This window comes from Enhydra lutris, unplaced genomic scaffold (assembly GCF_002288905.1).
Source record: "Enhydra lutris kenyoni isolate GAN:26980312 unplaced genomic scaffold, ASM228890v2 scaffoldscaffold47, whole genome shotgun sequence".
Taxonomy (NCBI): domain Eukaryota; kingdom Metazoa; phylum Chordata; class Mammalia; order Carnivora; family Mustelidae; genus Enhydra; species Enhydra lutris.
Window position 1 is genome coordinate 404,530 of NW_019154131.1, and position 7,463 is coordinate 411,992.

The following is a 7,463-nucleotide window of genomic DNA, read 5'->3' on the forward strand; positions in this document are numbered from 1 at the left end:
GGTAGAAGCAGATTCCCTGCCAAGCAGGGAGCCCAATGCAGGACTGGATCCTGGGACTCCAGGATCATGACCTGAGCCAAATGCACTTAACCAACTGAGCCACCCAGGCGCCCAGGCCCAGATACTTGAAACATGAATCCTACTGAACATTTAAGAAGGAACAAACACGAAGTCTATACAAACTCTTCCAAAAAATTGAAGAGGTAGTATTTCCCAACTCATTCTATGACAGGGTTACATGATCTTTCAACATGATAAGAACACTACAAACCAATATACCTCATTGAACACATGCAAAAATTCTCAACAATATTTTAGCAAATCAAATCCAACAAAAAGTATTAGAACTTCATGATCAATTGGGGTTTATGCTAGGAATGCTCAATTGGTTTAACATTGGAAAATCAATCAGCCACTGAAATTCACCATACTAACAAATTAAAAGACAAAAAAAATATATATGATCATCTCAATAGATGAATAAAGGGGCTAGGACAAAATCCAACATCTGTTCCTGATAGGAACTCACAGGGAAATAAGAATAGAAGGGGGTTTCCTTAATCCGATGATGGGCATCTACAAAAAGCTCAGCAAAAGTCATAATTAATATAAAAGATGGAATGCTTTCCTCCTAAGATCAGACACAAGATACGGACTTCTGACCATTTTTTTCTAGTACTCTCCTGGAGGTTCTAACCAGTGCAATCAGGCAAGAAAAAGACAAGGCATCCAGGTTAGAAAGGAAGGAGTAAAACTCTTTATTTACCAAAAACATGACCACAGATGTAGAAAATTAAAAAAAAAAAAAAAGATTTATTTATTTGAGAGAGAGCAGGAGAGGGAAGGAGAGCACCGAGGAAGAGGAGAAGCAGACCCCTCCCTGAGCAGAGAGCCCTGGGGTGGGGCTGGATCCCAGGACTCTGAGATCCTGACCTGATCCCAGGGCAGACATTTAACCAACTGAGCCACATAGGTGCCCCCAAAACTTTTGTAAAAGATTTTATTTATGAGAACGAGTGAGCACAAGCAGGAAGAGGGGCAGAGAGGGAGGGAGACGCAGGCTCACTGCTTGGCGGGGAGGGCCCCAGTGCAGGACCTGATTCCAGGACCCTGGGACCATGACCTGAGCTGAGTGCAGACACTTAACTGACTGAGCCACCCAGGCATCCCTAGATGTAGAAAACTTGATGAAATTTTTTAAAAAGCTATTAGAACTATTAAGTGAGTTTAGCAAGGCTATAGGATGTAAATTCAGTATCAGTCTTATTTCTATTTATTAGCAACAAAGAATTAGAATTTGAAATTTGAAAATACTTACAATAGCACCAAAGCTACTGTAAGTATGAAATACTAACAGAAGATTTCATAGATCTGTACACTGTAAACTACAAAATATTGCTGAGAGAGATGGAAGACAGAAATAAATGGGAAGATGAACTTTGTTTATGGGCCAGAATATCGTCAATACTGTTAAGATGTCAGTTCTCCCCAGATTGATAATGCAGATCCAGTGCAGTCTCAATTACAATACTAGGTTTGATTTTGGTAGAAATTGACAAGCTGATCCTAAGTTTCATATGAAAAGCAATAGACTGCATAGCTAAGACAAACATGAAAAAGAAGAAATTTGGACCATTAGCACTATTTGAGGAATTATTATAAGTTATGTACACTACATAAAAATAGCATGGGTATTGGTGTCAGGATAGAAAAATAGATCATTAGAACAGAACCAAGTCCAGAAATAAGCCCACAGATAGACATTTAAGTTTTTTGGTTTTGTTGTTGTTTACAATGGAGAAAGGATAGCCTTTTCAACAAGTGGTGCTAGAAGAGGAAGGCCACATGCTTCCACTTTCCCCCTGCCCAAAGTAACTTTGGGTCCATACCTTGTACCATATATGAAAATTAACTCAAAATGGATCCTAGACCTAAGGGTAAATCTAAAACTATAACACTTCCAGATGAAGGAAAAAAATCTTTTGTGACCTTGAGCTGGGCCAAGACACCAAAAGCATAATAGAACAAATGAATACATCAGATTTTTATCAAAACTAAAATGTTTGCTCTTCAAAATATATTGTTAAGAAAATGAAAAGACACATGGAGGACATTAGGAGAAGGAAAGGAAGAGTGAATTGGGGAAATTGGAGGGGGAGACAAAGCATGAGAGACTATAGACTCTGAGAAACAAACTGAGGGTTTTGGAAGGAAGGGGGTGGGGGCGATGAGTGAGGCTGGTGGGTATTAAGGAGGGCACGTATTGCATGGAGCACTGGGTGTGGTATATAAACAATGAATCTTGGAACACTGAAAAAAAATAAAATTTTTAAAAAATGAAAAGACAAGACAGAAACTGGGAGATAATAATTACAAAGCATACACCTCATAAAGGACTTGTATCCAGAATATATAAAGAACTCTCAACTCTTAAGAAAACAACACAGGTTTTTTTTAAAGGACACATTTTTGGGAAAATCACCAAAAAAGATAGATTCCAAATAATCACATGTAAAGATAGTCAACATCATTAGTCTTTAGGGAAATGCAAATTAAAACCTCAACAAAAGGCGTTACACATGACACACTAGTAGAATGGCTGAAATTGAAAAGACTAATCAATACCAAGTGTTAGCTAGGTTGTGGAAGAACAAGAACTCTTATATGGCTGGTGTGAATACAAAATGCACAACCACCTTGGAAGACACTTTAGCAGCTTCTTAAAAAGTTAATCATGTATAAGGACACCTAGGTGGCTCCAGTTGTTTTAAGTGTCTGCCTTTGGCTCAGGTCATGATCCCAGGGTCCTGGGATCCCTATGGGGAGTCTGCTTCTCCCTCTTCTTCTTGCCCCTCCTTGTGCTCTCTCTCAAATTTTAAAAAAAATCTTAAAAATGGTTAAACATATATATAACTTCTACTCCTAGTCATTTACCCAAAAGAAAATATATGTCCATTAAAGACTTGTATGCAAATGTTCCTGGCATATTTTTTTGTAATAGTCGAAAACTGGAAACAACGCACTATTAGCAAGGATGGAGCGGGGAAGGGCATAGTTACTGTCATTTCTGATGGTGATGCAAATTGTAATTCCTATATATTTTGTCAAGAGCAATAAAGATTCTAATTTTCCTACAAATAAAGCTGCATATGTATAAAATAGGTACCAGGTTACTCACATTAGCTTTGTCTGTAGTAGTAAAAGGCTGGAAACAATTCAGTGTCCCATCAACAGGGAACTAGATTTTAAAGAAAAAGTATTTAACACTCCATATTAGTTTGCTAGGGCTGCCATAACAAAATCACAGACAAGGTGGCTGGAGCAGAAATTTATTTTCTTGCAATCCTAGAGGCTGGAACTCAGCAGGTTGTTCTTGTTTTTTTGAGGACCTGTCCCTTTGGATTGCAGACATCTACCTATTCATATGGTCAACACAATCAAAATGAAACAATGAGGTTAATAAATATTAGAATGTGGCCAAGTCACCATGATTTTCAGCTCTTTTGTTTTGTTTTGTTAAATATTTTATTTATTTGACAGAGAGAGACACAAGCAGGGGAGTGAGAGAGGGAGAAGCAGGCTTCCTGCTGAGCAGGGAGCCAGATGTGGGGCTCGATCCCAGGACCCTGGGATCATGACCTAAGCCGAAGGCAGACACTTAACAACTGAGCCACCCAGGAGCCCCTTCAGCTCTTTACATGTATCAGGCAAAGCTAGTTAGGAAATATAATGGGGAAAAGACTGCATTCACATTAGGAACAAAATCTAGAAAATAACTGGAAAACCACTTAGAAAGAAATGGAATTGGACTTTGTGTGTGATCAGTCAGCAGTGAGCACACTAAGTGGTGGGAAGAGGGCACTTTCGGGGCACCTGGGTGGCTCAGTGGATTGATACCTCTGCCTTCGGCTCGGGTCATGGTCCCGGGGTCCTGGAATCGAGCCCCACATAGGGCTCTCTGCTCAGCAGGGAGCCTGCTTCCCTTCCTCTCTCTCTGCCTGCCTCTCTGCCTACTTGTGATCTCTGTCAAATAAATAAATAAAATCTTTAAAAAAAAAAAGAGGGCACTTTCACTTCCTACATTGTTTTTTTTCTAACTGCATACATATTACCATCATAAGAAAAAACATGTTTAAAATTCTAATCACAATTCTAAATAGGCAGTCAATATAAATCAATACAACATCCAATATCTCAGATTTCCAAGTAGTATACATTCATTTCAAATAAGGAATATACTTATTTGGTAAATTAAATACAAAAATATATCATATAATGTAAGTTCTGGAATGCTGGTGGGCCAGCAACACAGCAATGTCTTTCATGGCTGCTCATCCTCACAGGGGACTCAACGTGGACCGCAGGCCTTACCTGACTGCATGCTAGTAGAACAAGGGAGGTAAACACAAACCCACAGTTAAAATATCAACATCATCCATCCCATTCACTAGGGAAATTGTCTTTATTATCTGCAGAGATTTAATTGAAGAGCTGATCTGGCTACAAAAACTATTAAGAAATTTTTTCCAGTAATGAAAATAATCTGTAAAGGGCAGCCTACAGACAAAAGTAGGTATGAAAACATAAAAATCCACATCCCAAGTAAAGTTATTCTATAACTTGGTTTCTTGAACATAATTGTGGCCAGAGAAATATCTCCTCTATGTAAAAATGAAACTGCATATTTAGTATGTGACAGGTTATGAACTTATCTGGACTTTTAAGTTTGAATGCCTCTTTCAGCTTACTGTAGCAGCCATGGAGGGGACTGGCAGGGAAAGGCCGCTCTCCAGCCTGGGCCATTCAGAGTTCGTCAGACAACAGAGGGTACCCTCTACTTCACTGACCAGCTTCATGTGTCTTTTCAGTCAGTGTGAATCTGGGGGGGGAAACTGCATAGAATTCCTGGCTTACCCCGTTTCTATTCCCATCTGCCAAGTGGTGATACTGGTTGCTACCCCACAAGCTCACAGGCAGGGAAGAGCCAGATCAATTGCTGTTGGGAATGGGCAAAATCTAGTATTCTTCCTTTCTGTCTTCCCAAATAGTCAGATAAATTACTATCATTAAACATGACATATATTGAAAATTTGGTAGACCATCGTCCTCACCTGCCCCTGTGATTTGGAAACACATATCCCAGAAACCCACATCTGGGCTTGTACTACACACACCACCAGAAACAACACAAGATGCAGAGACCTACCTTCTCCCTATGCAGCAAGAGATTATTTAAAAGAAACTCAACAGCAGTGGGGTGGCTGGGGATGAGGTGGGGTCAAGTGTGACTTTTTGGTCTCTTTTTCCCCCAGCACTACCTAGACATCAGGCAGGCTGCCAGCACCATGAATATCTGGACTTCAGAGAGCATCTTTGACCACCTATGGGAAACTGTTATAACACCTACAATACAGAAATGCCCAAACTCTATGAACCCAAATGTGGTTGGAATTGATTTATTGGATAGACTTCTAGATCCCTCTGGAAGGTTGCGCAGCCATACACTTCTCAGCACAGGACTGCCTTCCATTGTGAAATCTCTTATTGGTGCAGCAAGAACTAAAACACAGGTACAAGAACATTCTGTAGTTGATCCTACAGAGAAAACAATGGAACTTCAATCTACTAATATTTTATTTACAAATACAATTTCAGTAGTTGAAACTCACATACAAACCACATCCTCCAGACACAGATAAACTGTTGACTCAAAAAGACATTAGCTGGGGCGCCTGGGTATCTCAGTGGATTAAGCTGCTGCCTTCAGCTCCTGGGATCAAGCCCCACATTAGGCTCTCTGCTCAGCGGGAGCCTGCTTCCCCCTCTCTCTCTGCCTGACTCTCTGCCTACTTGTGATCTCTGTCAAATAAATAAATAAAATCTTAAAAAAAAAAAAAAAGACATTAGTTATTATGAAAGGAGTCCCCATCTAAACAGCTACCTTGAAAGACTAAGGGCAAGTACAGTATCTTCAATTGCTAATAATATTGGGCTGAGAAGCAATGGAATGGATAATAAAAAAATTAAATGCTGAGAGGCACCTGGGTGGTTCAGTCAGTTAGGTGCCCCAGCTATTGATTTCAGTTCAGGTCATGATCTCAGGGTCATGAGTTCCACCCCAAGGTTGGGCTCTGCACTGGGCATGGAGTTTCTTTGGGATTGGGATTCTTTCTCTCCCTCTGCCCCTCTCTCCCATCTAACAAAAACAAAAACAAAACAAAAAAAACCGGAGACTGAGGAACAGTCAGCTCCAGCAAGAGGGCGTACAGGGACACCAAGAGCAGTAGCACAGCAGCATTTGTGAAATGTCAGCAAATGACAAGGAAGGCTAGTAGGCGACACCCACTCCCCCAGGTCTCTGCAAGCTGGCAGTGTATTTGTTATTTAAAAAATCAGGATGCCTGGGTGGCTCAGTCAGGTAAGTGTCCGATTCTTGATTTTGGCTCAGGTCATGATCTCAGGATTGTGGGACTGAGCTTCCCTCTAGGGCTTCCACTCAGCAGGGAGTCTCCTTGGGATTCTCCCTCTACCTCTTCCCCCCACACACTCACTGACTGACTCTCTGAAATAAATAAATCTTTAAACTATATTTTAGGCAGAGGGTTTTTTTTTTTTAAAGATTTTATTTATTTATTCGACAGATAAGAGATCACAAGTAGGCAGAGAGGTAGGCAGAGAGAGAGAGGAGGAAGCAGACTCCCCGCCAAGGAGAGCCCAATGCGGGCCTCGATCCCAGGACCCTGGGATCATGACCTGAGCCAAAGGCAGAGCTTTAACCCTCTGAGCCACCCAGGTGCCCCTGTTTTGTTTTTTTTAAATAAGCTGAAGAAAAGCTTTATGACTTTTCATCAAACCAAAGAGGTGCAGAGTTTCTAAATAAAAGGGACCATCTGAAAGTAGTATTGTTTGAAATGACCACCTAATTTTGAGGATTCCAGTATTTATGCAAAAATTTCATAATTTCTGAAAAGTACTTGTAAATCATATTGGCATAATAATCTCCTTGAAGGAAGAATTTTAAAACTGGTCATGCACTGGAATTCTTGCAAAGCAGAGCCACCTGAATGCAATTACCCTGCTATGATAAAGTTCACAAACTTGTATGAGGGAATGCTCTTTTTTTTTTTTTTTTAAAGTTTTATTTCAATTTAATCTCTATACCCAACATGGGGCTCCAACTTACAACCAACAACTTACATGACTGAGCCGGCCAGGATTCCCTGAGGGAATGCTCTTTAAAAGGAGGAATTACAGGGGAACCTGGCTGCCTCAGTCGGTTAAGTGTGCGACTCTTGGTTTTTGTTCAGGTCAGGATCTCAGGGTTGAGAATTCGAGCCCTATATCACACTCTGCACTGGGTACGGAACCTGCTTAAGGTTCTCGCTCTCTCTCCTTCTGTCCCTCCCTCTCTCTCTCCCTTTTTGTCTCCCTCTGCCTCTATCTCTCCCTCTGTCCCTCTGAAT

The 7,463-nt window shown here is 40.7% G+C and overlaps 1 pseudogene; it reads left to right on the forward strand.

The window, feature by feature from the left end:
* Positions 1-5,333: 5,333 nt before the first annotated feature.
* LOC111156583 lies at positions 5,334-7,021 on the forward strand (annotated as a pseudogene).
* The last annotated feature ends 442 nt before the right edge of the window (positions 7,022-7,463 follow it).